Source organism: Cuculus canorus, chromosome 1, assembly GCF_017976375.1.
Source record: "Cuculus canorus isolate bCucCan1 chromosome 1, bCucCan1.pri, whole genome shotgun sequence".
Taxonomy (NCBI): Eukaryota; Metazoa; Chordata; class Aves; order Cuculiformes; family Cuculidae; genus Cuculus; species Cuculus canorus.
This window is the reverse complement of record NC_071401.1, coordinates 89,029,819-89,045,767: the sequence shown is the minus strand read 5'-3', so window position 1 is coordinate 89,045,767 and position 15,949 is coordinate 89,029,819. Positions and strand designations below refer to the sequence as shown.

Sequence of the window (15,949 nt, the reverse complement as noted above, 5' to 3'; positions counted from 1 at the left end):
CCAGTCTTCCCCTCTCCTGCTAAAGGGTCCATAAACCCAAAATTCTCTCCCCCAGGCTCGCATCCCACATTCTCTTGCCTCAAACTTCCATCCCAGTCCTCCAGGCCCCCCAGGCCCAGAGGGATGTACACCCCTCCATGCTTGCCCAGCATGTCCAGCCTTGGTCCCTCTTGTACTTTGTAAGCCTTGTCCTGCCCCAGCTCCTGGCGTGCCTTGGGCTCCCCGCCCTTCCCTCCCAGGATTGCTGGCTGCCAGCAGCTGAGGGGCTTCCTGGCTCTGATAGTCACATCTACGCTCCTGCCTCTCCAAACAGCTGCAGCAGGCACATGGACGCATTTTTCAAAATCTTTGGCTGCCTGGGAAAGCCTTGATTCTCAAGGCTCTCTACAGCCATTCCTGTCAATATTGCAGGCACCAGGTCTCTGCACCTACCTGCGTTCTTTGGAGCAACAGAGATGGGGTTATGTTGGGCGAAACATCAGGGCTTTCCATTTTTTTAACAGCTCGCTCTGGCCCTTGAAATGCCTGTCCAGCTGGACAAGACTGTGGAGCTCACGAGACTCATTTTTACATTAGCTGGCTCACAGTACTAGCACCAAGCCACACCTACGAAAGCCAAGTCATTCCCATCTGCAGCCTTCTCCCCTTTCTTGTGTCTTGCTCAGGCACTCATCCATCTTGTCCGCTTTCAGTGATTTTGGGAGAACTCTGCCACCATGGCAACAGCTGTGTCAGACTGACACACACCCATAACGCTGGAGCAGACGTCTCAGAATTTTTGCCATTATTAAATCCTTCCACTTCTCTCACCCGTTAACTCTTCCAATGCTGATTGTTCCATGCTTCCAGCTATGCTTCTGGTCTCGAGACCGGTTTACTTTGCTTTCACTGGCAGAAGTACTAGTAGAGTTTCCAAAATTTTTATCAGACTTGTGAAGCTAAGATGTCAGGGTTAATCTTGAAAGAGGTACAAGAGGTTGGAACATGAATTTTGAGGCTGTGACTATTGTCTTGACACCATTCAATGGGCAGGAATCTGTGTGTGGGCTAGCTATGCCTTCTGATAGCTATCTTGACAACATGTTAGCTGTTCCTTACGGGATCGTCAAACTAGTGCATCTTGGTGATAGTGTTTTGGGGTATTTTTTTTGTTTGTTTTGATTTTGTTTGTTTTTGGTTTTTTTTTTTTCACATAGTTTTACACAGAAATTCATTTGGATGCACAATGGTCTCAGGGACTGTGTATCAGTAGCTGAAGCAGCCCTTTATCCGTCTCTTTTCCATCTGGTGTCAACGACTGACTGGAAGCTACAGCCAACTGCTGTCCAGACTTATTTGAAGAAATAGGACAATCTCAGACTGATGAACTGTTGCAGAGTCCCCTTTTGGTATGGGAGGAGCCAAGGCTGAGGAATCAGCTGCTTTCTCCGTATTCTGGGAGGAAAGGTCTTGCTTAGGAGTGCCAGCTGCATTGTCCACAGTGTGTGTGGGGACAACTTCACCATACACAACTCCAGCCCTCCAGTGACCAAACACCTGGGAAACCTGGCATGTCTGTGACTTCTCACTCCTTGATTAGAAAGTGGCCTCAGTCTCAGCTTCAGAAACTTGGAGATCATGCTGGGCAATGGCAGAGTTAGGGTATGGTGGTAATTGCAGGGCTTGTCTAAAGAAGCCAAGAAAATGAGCTGAGGCTGGGGGCTGGGGGTCTGAGGATGTGCATCTTCTGTGGGTGAGAGCAAACACAACACAGACAATGATGCAGACCTTAAAAATGCAAATCTTCAGGCTATAAATTTACTACTCTACCCAAGGCAGTTGTTAGTTTTCCGTATTTATTTATGATACATTACAATCTGGATTTTTATAGATCTTCTACTTTAAGTTTTATATTTAATTGAATGAGAGTCCTGGTATCTTTCTGCATGTGTTTATGTGGTTTTCATTAACTACTGTGCAATCTAAGAAAGATCTTTGTTAACCAAAAATAAGGAACGTTTGTTAATATTTAATGGAAACAATAACAATAAAATTACACAACGATAATTAAAACCACCCCAACCGTAAAAACTCCTTCTTAATGAATCATATTAAGAGAGGGTTCAAGCATGTATTTATGATCTGGGTTGTGATTTATGGGCTAAATCCTGCCCTTGTATGCCTGCATGAGGCTTTCACTGATTTCCATGGGGGCAGCATGTGCAGCGGAAGAAGGCAAATTTTGGATGCGTGCTGATTCACTGCTGCCAGAAAAGAACATTATTTTACCCTGACACAGTATATGCAGAACTAAAACATAACCCTCCAACTCTTTGCCATTAAAAGTAGAAAGAACATGAAGCATGACGTTGCCGTGTGCCCTGCTGCTCTCCTGGTAACTGGCTGCTGGGAGCTTTTCCAATGGATGGCCCAAACTCCCACCAGTGATTTATCACTAATTGTCACAACAGACCTAGAGCTGCAAGCAGTTTTCAGGGGAAACAACAACTGACGTTGGCAAAAACATTTCGCTGAGCAGTTTGCAGGACTTAGCCTATTGCACAGCATTGCACGTTCAAGAATTGGATTCTCTTTTACGCTGAAATTTCTCTATGCCACACTGAGAAGGCTTGCAATAGGTGAAGCCCTTGCTTGCTTGCCTGCTGAGGCTGATTTGACTTTCCTGCATGGACTAAATGGGCCTTAGGGCAAATGAGGATCAGACTCAAAGTGTTTACCATTTGCACAGAAGAGTCAAGACAGACAAGGCAGCATTTGTGAAATTAAGAAGACACTATGATGTCACTGATTTTTAATTAGTCAGATATAGGTTTTTTTTTTTTTAATCTGGATACTTCTAGGGCACAAGACAATAAATGTGCAAATATCACCAGGCGCAGCACTTTGGAGGTATTTACAAAAAAACACCATCTTTAGAAAAATAACTGATCTCATCTGTTCCTCAATGAGCAAAACTGCAACCATATTTAACAAACTCCTGATGCCTGCATGATAGAGCTACAAACTTGTGGCGGGGGGGGTGGGGGTGAACAGAATTTAATTTTCAGTGTCTGCAAGCAATAACCAGCATGCCGCACAGGGCAGGCTCTGAGCCTCTTCAAGATCTCATGTGGCTCTACTCGGCCACGTAGTCCTCTCTCCATCCCTTAGTCCTTCCCTCCCCAGGAGTCACTGGGTCCTGGCTGTGTCCCCCAACCCTGCACCTCCCCTGGCTGAAGTGTTCTGCAGACTGAAGCCTTGGACCAGACTGCGAGGGAGAAGGGTGGGGGAGCTGCAGATGGTGCAGTTTGTGCTTGTTTGCATAGGCTGTGAACGCAACTCGGAGACTTATTTTTTAAAAAATGGAGCCCCCTAATGTCTATTTAAACCAGTAAAAATACACAATCCCTTCAGCCTTCCAGCCTGAGCCCTGGCCCCTCAGAAAGCTGCTCTTGGCTTCTTCAATTAACAAATACGAAGCAAGAACCCTCCTTTCCCAGCACAATGCAGGCTGCCGCTATTATCCCTGGCCTCCCAATTATCTCTGAGAATCTTTCACTTAATGAAGTTTCTCTCCCTCCCCTTCCTGGCTCCCCAGACTCAGGAAAGCTTGCTGAACCAATTTAGCAAAACGTTAGGAAGAATAAAATGTAACTGTGTTTTTCTTTCTTTCTTTTGCCGTTTAGGCAGCTCCCTGCTCTGTTCTCAGCTGTGTCCTTCAGAGCAGCACAGATCAGAGCATGGAAATGCATATCTTGTGGGTGCTGGGAGATGTGAATCATGAAAATGGAGACAATTCCTTCGCCTTGATCACAGTTTGCCCACTTTTTTATTAAAAGGGAGCCTTAAATAAAACTCTCACATCCGAACACCTCCAAAATTGGGAATTGGATGTAGGTTTTGATTGTAATTCTGCCACCACCTATGACAGTAATGGGTCAAGCCAGGATTTGAAGGTGAGCCATTACCTGATGGTGCCCTGTAAAAAACCCAGCATAAATCAGACTGGGAGAGCAGTGCCTCCAGACCAGCTTCCAGCCTTGCAGCATTGCCTGGCCTTCTTTACAGCCTGCCCCTGCATAGTTCCTCTTTTTTTTTTTTTTGCTTTTTCTTCCCTTTTGTGGTCATCACTTTTTTTTGTCTCATTTTTGAACTTTAACAGGGTGTCTAATACTCCTTCCGCTGCCTTGCCTATAGACTTTTCCTTTCCAGGTCACCTCACTCTGCAATAGCTTTTACCTATGCTTTTAACTGCATTCCTAAAGTTAAGAACAAAGTAGAAAAAGAAACCTGCTTAGATTTATTTTTAAATATGCCGCACACGGTGGCAACACAAAGTGTCTTATTTAAAACAACATTTTTAATGAAAAGAGGCAAAGGACTCCTTTGTCTTACAACCCACTCCTCGTTGATAATCCTGGCAAGGTTTGAGACCCCAAGAGCACCTACCAGAATTCAGAGTTCCTTGGTTTAAAACAAAGGCTTAGCCATCCTCAGGGATGCAATATTTGTGGCTTCTTTGTGAGCTGATCCTACACAGGCATGCACCAAGGTCTGAGAAGAACTTAGTGTACTCTGAGCTGCCAGTCCCATGTGATATAATGAAACGGGGATAGAAATTCCCTGATATTTCCTGACAACAAAAACATCACCAACATTGTGTCAGGATTGGGTTTCTGGCTGAACATTTTTCACCAAAAATATCTTCTTTCCCACAAAAAATGCTGACCTCTCTCTGAGAAATTGGATGTATCAACCCCTCAACTTCCATTTGCACACCAAGCTCTGGGCACAGAGACTGTCCCCATCCCCTTCCCATGTGATTACCACCACTGCAGCAATGACACCCCATTCACTGTCACAGGACACTGATCAAGCCTGGAGTGTGGCTGGAAAACAGAAAGTGAGATGAAGTATGGAGTGAGCGCTCTGATTAACTCCCCTGCCAGGACTGCTGAAATCGAGCACTTGAGGATTATTTTGGTGGACAGAAAATATGTTTTGGGAGGGGGAGAACAGAAAATTGTACTAAAAAATTTACAGTTAGGTGGTAGCTCTTCCCTTCCCATCAACTTCAAATCACTGAGCTGGGCTGGTCTCTATCTGAGGGGATGCTCTGACTTTACCTGAGCCTTATAGCTAGCTGCCGATGAGCAAAATAAAAAGGCCACGTCCCCAGCTGGCCTTTGCAAAGTGTAAGCGTGCAATTCCAGCCTGAATACTTTTCTACTGCAGTTTATTCCAAACTCAGACCACGTGTAGACACTGCCTGTTGGCACCTTGGGTGTGCAGGTGTCTTTTGGAAAGCAGTGCTGGAGAGCTGGCAGCCAAAGCAAGCGAGTGATCCAGCAGCTGGGATGCTTGTGAAAAGGTCCTACTTCAATTCCTGAGCCGAGGGACAGAGATGCAGAGCTGCTAAAGCAAGATGATGCTCCCAGGCTTGACTTTTGTCTGCTCTGGCGCCAGCTTTGTGGAGGCTAGAGTAGAAATTGCGTTGGGAGCTAAAAGTTGGAGTTGCAATAAGCAGAAGTGAGCTGCTGATTTCCAGCTGAGAACCCCTGAAAATGCTGGCACCAAGAGACAGCTACCACCCCAGTGAGCTGCCAGCTGCCCCAGCCAGGAAAGGTGAAGTCCTCTGGGGGCGATTTGGGCTGCCAAAACCTGGGAGGAAGTCCAGTCTAGGGCAAAAGCACATTGGAAAAGGAGGGAGGAGAAATCACCAGAAAAAGCAATCCATGACAAGCACACTTCCTGCTTCAGTGGCCCAGGAGCTTAGCGCTGTGCCAGTGTTTGGCAGAATGGAGGTAGGGAAATCAATTTGGCTGGAACCAGCAGCAAGCACAAGCCTGTTCTGGTCAGGTGCTGTGATCCTTTCCATCTACTGTCAAGGGTATTTTCCTCCTTTTCTTGCCATGTTGTTGAATATATCTTTTGCTGACAGTGCTCCCTGCTTCCTGGTTTGATTTTTTTATCATGTATCTTTCCTTGATTTCTTATAATATATCTTTCTACAATATCAAGGAGCCTGTGTTCAGCAGGTGCAGCCACCTGTGCTGCTGGGAATGGCTGTGGGATGGCCACTCTGTGAGCAGCTGCTCAGTCTCTCTTCATCCCTGCCAAATGACAGGGTGTTTACCATGTTTAGCTTCCAGATATTTTACTAACAGCCAGCGGCAGAGCCCAATAGGGATTGTTGCTTCTCTTTGGAAAGCGTTGAGTACAGAAGAGAGAAATACCAGGACTATGGCAAATTTTGTCTCTACTTTCAAGTGGCCAATTTGTACACTTGGTTTTCTCTTGTATTTCCGACTTTGTATGTCCAGATTACTTCTCCCCTGCTTCCTGCCACAGCATGGAGTGCAGATCTAACACTTCATCTCACAAACTGGATACTCCGGAAATGGAGACTTTATCACCCAAGTCCTGGCAACCTGTATGAATTTTGGGTTAAGTCACTTTCCTAGCACTAAATCTGAGCTATGTGGCAGCAACGGATACAAATAGGTGTGTCAAGTCTTTTGCCTTAATCCTGTGACTGCAGCGTCTCCTTCTGTCATCCTCACTGCCAATGGCCATTTTGGGCACTGAAGGATGCAGACGTCCTAATCACAACAGCCTAATTGCCTAATTGCACAAACCCTCCTGCCTCCACTGACATGGTCCATTTGGACAACATCTGTTTCCCAGTGGCTTTAAAGGTTCTTTTCCCTCTACTGTGGAGTGACAACAGTATTTTTTTCAAGAGCAGAAATAGGCATGTATCCAGTTCTGGACTAAAACTGCAGCTTTTGTTTTTCTGGAAGTGCCTGTGGTTTGACTGCTGGTCCAGTAAGAGACATTCAGACAGCAGTATCTGACTTCCCTTGTTTTCCCTGCCTGTTGCCTCTCTGCATGATGCTGAGGAAGGATATAAACTTGGTCCAGCACCCAGTGCAGGGTGTTATGTCCGACTATGGGAGCTGAGAACATGCGGCTGCCTTTCCTGCTTTCCCAGTGTCATAACCCAGAAATGAAGCCTAAATCAGTATTGCTAAATAAAAGTGTGCATGGGTTGGTTCATGTTCCCAAGACATGAGGCACTACATTGCTTGTATGTCAGTATTTCCTTTAAAGCGAGGTGGCTGTGCTTAAATAATATAGCCTTGGCTCTTCTTTGGGCCCGGAGAAATCAGCCCCTGTGGTCCTAAAATTTGACTATGACCCCTTGCACATATCTTTTCCTGTTTAAAGGATCTGAAGTAACAGGAAGGTTGTGTTGTGGCCCACCAGAGCTGACTTTTATGGTATGAAAATTTATGGCCTAACATAAGGTACAGCTTAAAAAGCTTAAGAAGTGGGTGAAGATACAAGGTTTGCTGGAGTAGCAGTGGAAATAGAGAGCAGGGATAGCAGGAGAAGCCCAGGCTGGTGTAGTGTTTGTCATGCTGCCTTTTGGTGGTAAACCCCAAATCATGCTTGTTTTTTGCTTTTGGGAGTGATCAGGCTGTGCCTCAGCAGTGCCTTGAAGAGTGCTAACTCTAACAGGAGCAGGGGAAACATTCAGCGGTGGAAGAGATTCCATGCCTTATGCACCAGCTCACTCCCTGACTGTTTGTTTAGTGGTATGCTTGTGCCAAGAGAGACCAAACCCACCTGCAAAGATCTTGGATGGCAGCGCTCCCTTTTGCATCCTCAGCATGATCCAGGTTGCTTCCTTTTTTCACTTGTGCTGTGAGCAGCTTTTGAAAAGCAAAAGGGAGAACCCCATTCAGAAACAAAGATACAACCAGAAGGAAGGCTGCCAACCTTTAAATGGTGCTTTGGCCCAGCAGGGCTTTTGGCAGTGATCTGTTCTGGCTGAGCTAATGGTATGGCTGGTAGCTGTAGCAAACAATTCTCCACCAGGTGAATCTGTGTCTGGAAGGACAGAAGATATGCACATTGCCCAGGTCTGAAGATGACCATGGCCTCTTAACAGGTGGTAAATGACCTCTGTCCCCTGGGGTGAATTATGTGGCATTCGTTCTCATCTGCTCCTGCTCCCTGCACCAATGCCCTTCTTAATCCTCCCCAGACTGGGACTGCCTTTGCTTTTTCTGCATGCTAATACTGGACACTTCCCATTCTTACGCAGGCAGTGCCAGGAGAAGCATTCCAAACCCATGTCATCCCATTGATGCTTTCATCTCCAACATCCAGCTCCTTTGCTGCCTTTGAGAGCCCAGAGGAGCAAGTGCAGGGAAAATCTGGCTCTGCCACCAATGCCTTGGGACCAGCCCCAGCAAAGCAGCCTTGGATCTGCAGCACTGCAGTCACTGCATGACCCAAGCTGTCCTTTAGAGGGTTAGAGCACACCCAACTTGGGGTACATTTGCATAGGGACAGCAAAAAAATTATTCCTTTTTTTGCCTGGCAAGTTCTGAGATCCCTGATCCAAGTCCTGAAAATGGTCAAGAGGTGCTGGCAGAATGGTTTTGGCATAGACAACACTAAAGTATTTTCTTCCAGCTCCTTTCAGAGAGCCAGCTGAATAATTTTTTGAAATGCTTCCCTAAATATTCAGCCAGAGATGTGAAAAATGTCTGTACAAATATGTGAAGAAAAGCTTTTGAGAACTCTGATGTGTAATGCACTGTATCAGAAAAGGTTAGCACAGCTATGCACAACTGCTCCAGCTCTACAACACAGCTCTAACCTCTGCTTTTGTATAGTCTGGGTGTCCTTGACCAACACAGTTGACCTCCACATGAAATGTCATTATATTTGCCATGGAGAAAACACTTCACAGGCTCACTGTGATGCTTGGTCACTTGTGTAATAGTGAAGGATGGAAAGTATTACACATGTGTTATGTATTATTATTAAGTCAGGGAGTTTCTAATTTCTAGAACCATGAATGATAGTCACAGATGTACAAGGGTCCACATAGGTTATAATAGAGTTAGGCTAGAATAAGGGTAGTCCTGAATTTTTGGCTATTTTTAATTCAAAACCAGATCAGGAATTGAAGTTCAGCTTTTGCTCCTTAGTTATACAAATAATAAAATTAAGACCAAAGCCAGATGAACTTAGGGAAAGTTAAGGTTCAAATCATATCAAAGACTATACCTCAGGCCCAAATTTAACATGCTGATACTTTTTCTTCTTGCTTTTAATCTATGTGAGGGACTTCCTCCTCGTCTTTACAGAAACCAGGTGTGTATTCTTTTCCTAGCTGGCATTTCACGGCAAAGTGTATCCTGGTTGATGTGCCTGATCTTCATTACATGAAACAAGAAAGGAAAAAGAAGTCACTGTCTCTTGCAAATGTTAAAATGGCAACGGTGGATGGGAGCAAGATTCAATGCAATAGAAAGCAGATTAGATTAAGCAAACTGTTGAAAATTTATTCTTCTGGTTAATTTTATCTGTAAAATTGTCCTAAAGACTAATATTGTCAATTCTCATTTGGCTCTGTAGGACCCTGCGTGAATCCAAATCCATCCTATTTTGGCAGGCCTTTTTATCACCAGCAGTACAGTGACATCTAAGTGTCAAGAAGATGGGCCAGTCGGAGCATAGAAAATTGATTTGAACAGCACCATCCCCCCTTGGCTGGCTGCAGATAAACAGTTCAGCTAATACGCTGCTCTTGACCTCTTTGGGGCTGTGTTTGAATATGATCTAATACGGCAGCTGCTTCACTGGAAAAGCTGAAAGTAAAGTAGACCCCGACAAGTTTTGCTTTTCTTTTGTATTCTCAAAAGATGGGGCAGAAGAGTAAAAAAGAAAACACTTGCAACAATGAGGGTCTTAGACACGAAGGCCTATGTGTAAGTAGGGAAAGTAAGGGAAAATAGTCTGCTAGACATAAAGGTATGAAACCAAAGCTAAGCTATCTTGGCTCTTTTTCTTTCATAAAGCCTGTTTTCCAAAACACCCAAGTAATTTATATGCTCAAGATATTGTTTTAGGAACAATTTGCACAGGTGCTGATAGCAAAGGTGCTCAATACATCCCTTCCTTCTAAATGCAACCTTCTGGGCTGTAATCACTCTTATTTCCACCATGAAAATGGGAGCTGAATGCACAGCATGAACCAAACCCTGCCTAAGAGTACTCCTCTACTGACTAGCTTTTTAAGTCAAGGCTGCAAACAGGAGTGGGAGCTGAACATACCTTCTGGCAAACAGATGCTGCAGGACCACCACTCCAGTTCCAAGGCTATGCCGCAGCATGGCCACATCTGTACAAAGGGGCAGTTGGGTTACAGTGTCAAGAGGGTGCCCCATGGCAATCACGAGGGCTGCACTCCTGCAGCTGAAGTCAGAAGACAGTCCCCTTCGGTCCCGTGCCCAGCTGTGCGCAAGCCCTGGGCAGAAGGCATAGTGACACTGGGCTGTAGCAGGCATGTGTCTCCCGGTGGTGAAGTGCAGAGGGCACGAAGACAGCTCTGCTCTCCACAGGAAGGAGTGGGAGTTCCTATCTGCTTTGAGCCTTCATCTGGTTTTGGTGAGGGAGCGATCAAGCACAGAGGGAGGCAGGAAATATGTGAAAGGTAGAGCTCCCGCCCAGCTCTATCTTCTTTTCTTCCTGTTTTGAGATCAGGGGACTGGAGCACTTCTGCCATTCATCTTCCCTCCTGCCTGCTCCCAAGGCTGCTGTGCTCCACGCAGTTTCTTCGAGTGCTGTCATCCCTGCAGCATCCAAGTGCCTTCCAGTAGGGCATTACGCGAAGTGACTAACATCTGTCACACGTGGCTCATTCTTTCCCTCAATCAGCCCCAATCAGCTTTTCTGCAGGCAGCACTTCCTATCTGCAAATAACAGCCATCATAGGGGCTGGCAGGATGGATGCTCTCTCCTCTGCTTCTCCTGTCCTAGCTTTATTCTGATTTTCTCCCATTGCTTTTCATTCCCTTTTGTTTTCGTCCTGCTCACCACCACTACCACCACTACCATCATTTGCTTTTGCCTTCCATGACCACAAAATATCTTCTGTCCTCTCTTTCCTTATGCAATTCCTTGATCCCTTTCATCTTTCTTCTATTTTCCCCCATGACATGCTTCTTCCCCTTTTCCAGATGTCCTGCCACCCTTTTAATCACCATCTTCCTCATGACCATTGCCAGGACAGCTAGGCAAAGGGCTGGCCCCTGCCTCTGCTCCAGGTTGCTTGTGCTGGTAGGAGAACCCTCACAGCCTGCTCGGTTACACCAGCCCCTAGGTTCCACATCTCCTTTCTTCAATCAGTATGAAGGAGGAGCAGACTGATGAGGAAGCAGAAAGCTGTTTGCATCCCTGGCCTGCTCCTACTGTGCTGGTGGCTTTTGACAAGGGGCTTTGTCCTAAGTGCGTTGTTTTTGCCTTCTGTAAAATGGGGACGCTGCTACTGACTGCTTGGGTTCAGTATTTGAGGGTGTATTGCTCTCAGGGTAGGAAAAACCCTGAGAGAAGAGAGCAGATCCCAAGCTCTTCTCTAGTGGTGTTGGTGATAATACTGCGAGACGCCAAGTTGAGCTAACTCAAACTTAAATTTGAGTTAAACTCCCATTCCAACAAAAGCAAACCCTAGCTTGTTTGCCCTGCCTTTGAAACAGAAAACAATGCCTGAATTAAACACGAGAGCTGAGGAGCCCTTCTCAATCATCATGTTCAATCCCTTGCTATGGGTAGACAAAGTGCTGTATAATGCTTTTCACAAATGCCTTGAGTCGGATGTTATATACAGGGAGTTACTATCTCTCCCTCACAAGAGACCTGATGCTTCAGAATTTAGATATGTGAGAAAGGAGCAAAAGATGCTTATTTTGTTAGCTGAAATTTCACCAATAAGGGAGAAAAATTATTGGAAAACTCTAATATTCTACTCCTACTGAGCAGTCAGAAAAGTTTGGATTTGAGATGCTGGTTTTTCTCTACATTAAAAAAAAAAGAGCATATAAGCATACAGAGTATTACTTATCTGAGGGTAATCTGCACCATTTTTCTACAATATTATCTTAGATGGACAAATAGCAAGAGAAAGCCTATTTTCTGGCAGATGCTTTAACAAGAGCTCTGCCTGCACATTTAGCAGAGACATTTGGTCCCACACCTGCTCGGCTCCAATCTATTACACAGCATCTTAGCACTGGCTGCAGTTTTTGCAGAGTGAGGTTTAGCCACTTGTGCTGACTTTAACCAACAGTCAGTCAAGAGGAGACAGTTTTTAAAAATCAAAACATTTTGTGATTACAAACCTTTTGGCATTTCATTTTAAATGTCTTGCTTCCAAATCTGTATCTGCTCCTCCATGAGGGACTTGAATAAAAAGCCCTGCTTGCTGGGCTGAATCTGAAGGACTTATCCCCTCCCTCACCTTCAGTTTTTCATTGTGGATGGTGAAGTAGAGAAAACCAAAACGTTCCTACAGCTCTAACCTTTGTTTCCAAGCAGTATATGGTAATATGCAGACCCCTGGCCTGTGCTATAACTCTGCACTACATTCTCACAATCAATGTGAGTGGTTGGATATTGCTTCCTGTCCCATCTCCTGTCTACAACGGGTATAACCATCGTTGTTCTGCACTTGATGTCTTTTGGGAAGCTAGCACCAGGACCAGCAAACAGGCCTGGGATTGCCTATTTCTGAGCTACCCAACATTTCTAATGAATTCATGCCAGGGAAAATCACATCTCTGTCACTAAGGACTGATGAAAATGTGACACAGGTCACTGCTGGGAGGAGGCAGTGTCCTCAAGCCCACCGGAGATGGTGGAAAAGCAGCCTGCAGCCAGCCAGCCAAAGGGCGCAGCCCTGAGCTGCAGCATTCGGCATTGCTGCTCTCTGGCATAGGGGCTACTTGCTTCAGGGAGATGCCCAGATGCACTGAGGGGACTAGAAGTGCCTCCCTCCAGCAGCCAGCATCTTCCCTCTCATTCATGATCAGCACCAGGCAACTGGCCTCCTTCCTAGGGCTGATTACTTGCAAGCCCTGGGCCAGCTGGTGGCGAGTGGGGATCAGCAGAAAAGTAGCATACTGGCTCTGTGTTTTGGCACTGGATTCCTGGCTTCTCATCAGCTCGGCCACTAGTAAGCACACAGATGGCAGGGAGGAGCAGAGCACCCTCTGGGAGTTAAGGCTCCTTTTGGGCAGGTACTGCTCCCGGCACTGCCATAAGCCAGGCTTGCTTGGGGACATGCCAAAAGACAGTGGGAAAAGCACGGTTATCTCTTGCTCTTCCCTTCCCTGACAAGGCTGTGCTGCTGCTGAATTCAGGGTGTTGCCTCAGCTCGTGCAGATACCATCTCGATGGAGAGGCTGCTTGCTGCCACGCAGGGAACTTGCCTTAGTAGACAGATAAGAATCGCATTTATTGTCACTTTGTCATCTCAACAGTGGTGTGGGGTGGCAGGAGTGGGGTGCTATGCTGTTGGAGGCAGTAGGACTCCTCCTGTAGACATTAAGGCTAAATCTGAAAAGATGCATGCGAGGTGCTATCCTACACACCCTCCCTGCACCTGCAACCTAAGAAAGCCTTATTGATGCAAAGCTCAAGGGATGCAAGGAGAGCTGAGAGGCAGCTGATCTCTGCCTTTCCCAGGAAGCTGAGAGTCATGACTGTCACAGTCTGATCCTTCTCACGTGGCTTGTGTAAGACGGTGTAAATCCTCCGCTCATATGGAGTTAGACCGCCACAGAGCGGAGACTGGGGAGGGGGAGAACTGGGCTTAGAGTGCTGAATTACGCTGCCAGCATCATGCTCTCAGAGTGACAGGCAAAGGGACTCGCTCTTACGCCTGGTTTCCCTCCTCAGCAGAAGAAAGGAGTGTCAGGAAAGGAAATCAGGGTTAATCCAGGCAGCCGGCTCAATGGCTGGCACGGGTACGCGTCTGTCCTTTGTACTGTCAGCTTGAAGCAATATCACTCTCGTGCAGAGGGTGTTGCTCTGGGGCATCGGTGTAGAAAGAGCCAATCAAACCCTATTTATCAGCTTTGCCTTCTCAAAGGCCGAACTGATGCAGCACTGGATTTTTATTTTACCGCTTTAACACCAGGATTTATGGGTCGTATCCAATCGCACATTGCAGGGCACCATCTAAATAAGTATTTATCATGTTGGAAGGGACCTGGAAGGCAAGTGGTATGCTTAGCACCATGTAGCGCCTCGTCCTTAAGTCAGCTGCACACGGACAGCCTAACTGTCATAATGAGGGCTCATCCCTCAAATCTCCATTGCTACGGACAGGCTGGTGAGCGGCCTTTGCCAGTGACACACATCCACCAGTTCAGCAGCCAGTGGGCTGCTCTTCCTGCAAGCATCGTACTTCGAGGCACCCAGGGCTTTGCTGGAGACCTGAAGCCACCCACAGACCTTTTCCTGCCCAGCAAGAGGCACCCTGTGTGCGTGGTAGTGATAGAAACTGTTCGTGGAGGGAAAAGCTGGTTGATGCCGCTCAAAAATGCATGGCGTTTCCTAGGCTGCAGAGGGACTGTGGCTTGTTGCTTCCCCCTGACTGTGCTCCAAGGAAGCGCTTAACTACCTTTAGTCTGCGAGGCTGGGAGCTGCTCCCAGAGGAGAATGGAAATGGGGCACAAAGTGTTTGGTGAAAGCCAGTACAACTCATGTTGGGGGTTGGTATTTTGATGCCTAACACATAGGCTCCTCATCCATTTGGCTATTGAGTTATTTGGCTTTATCTGCTGTGCTTCCCAGCTTTCTTACTGCCAACTCGTAATACTATCCTTGGCCATCAGGCAGGCAAAAGATGAAAATCATCTTATTGCTTTTGATATAGCCCTGTAATAGGATTCAGTTGAACATTTGCAGGGGAAGAACCGGTGGTTCACATTTCTGCTCTTTTCTTTGTTTGCTCTACTTAATTGACATTAGGAGAGGGGCTAAATTTCTCTTCCTATACCCCTTGTACAACTTTGAGGAGATGAATTGCTGTGTTTTCCCACGTGCAGGATAAAATAGAAAGTAGAAGTGAAAAGCTTTGCGCTAATCTTACGGACAAGAAGACAAGAGCATGAGAAATTCATGTCTTAAAATGAAAATATCCCTCTCTCTTCAGCCATATCGTTCCAATAAACTACTGCTCCAGCTTTCTTTGCCTATTTCTTCCTTTCTGCTGTGTTATCTACTGGTGTAGACAAGCATATGAGGAAAAGGCATGTTGTATATTGAGGTTCATTTCTTTGTACAGATAAGCATTTCTTTCCTTTATTCTGCACTGTCCCATTTTTTTTTTATACCCCTAAAGCTCTCTGTTCTCTCGCTAATAAGAAATCCCACATCAGACTTTTGCCTTTCAACCTTTGCTTATGTCTTGCAACCTCTCTGATTTCAACAATACGACTCAAAAGGTAACCAAGGAAGGATTCCAGATGTGATACCAAGGTGTGCTCCCCAAGTGGCTCGATCCACATCTCCGGTGGCAATCAGTGTGCTCTGGAGGCGGCTCTGGCTGCATCCCTGAGTCAGAGCACAGGGAAAGGGCAGCAAGCAATTCATTAAAAACCCACTGCCATGCGCTGGTGTGCAAGCCTGAATGAATGTCACTGTTTTCATTAAGGAAAAAGAGAGACTAAAGAGAAAACGTGAGGAAGAACATCTCGCCTGGCTGTTGATCTTTAAGCAACAGTGTGATTAGCAGCGTCTTCTCTTTATATTTCAAAGCACTGGAGCACAATGGCAGGGAGATAAACATCCAGAAGTGCAGCCTGCTGAAAGACATCCTTCTGACAGTTTCTGCCTCCCTCACTGGAAATAACATGAGGTTTTAGTAAACGATGAAAGAGAAAAAGCCACACTTTATCTATGGTAAACACTTGACTATTTGTTTTCCTCCTAGTGAGTTCCATCTTTGAAATGATGTTCCCTTGCCATTCTTGTGCAGCCAGGAGACTGAAGCCGCTTTCCCATGGACTTACAGGGTCCTGACTCCTGTAAGCAAGGGAGCTGCAGCTGCTGGGAAAAAGAAAACATTCTTGACTCCTCTCTTCACATGTGCCGAAGACTTTGC

The 15,949-nt window shown here is 46.1% G+C and overlaps 1 long non-coding RNA gene across 1 annotated transcript; it reads right to left on the bottom strand.

Annotated features, from left to right (window-relative positions):
- Positions 1-1,125: 1,125 nt before the first annotated feature.
- LOC128854180 (uncharacterized) lies at positions 1,126-10,427 on the bottom strand. Its single transcript, XR_008453142.1, has 3 exons — positions 10,117-10,427; positions 7,612-7,697; positions 1,126-1,726 (listed from the first exon to the last, which is right to left on the bottom strand). It is a non-coding gene; the product is annotated as an uncharacterized LOC128854180 (long non-coding RNA).
- Positions 10,428-15,949: the final 5,522 nt, after the last annotated feature.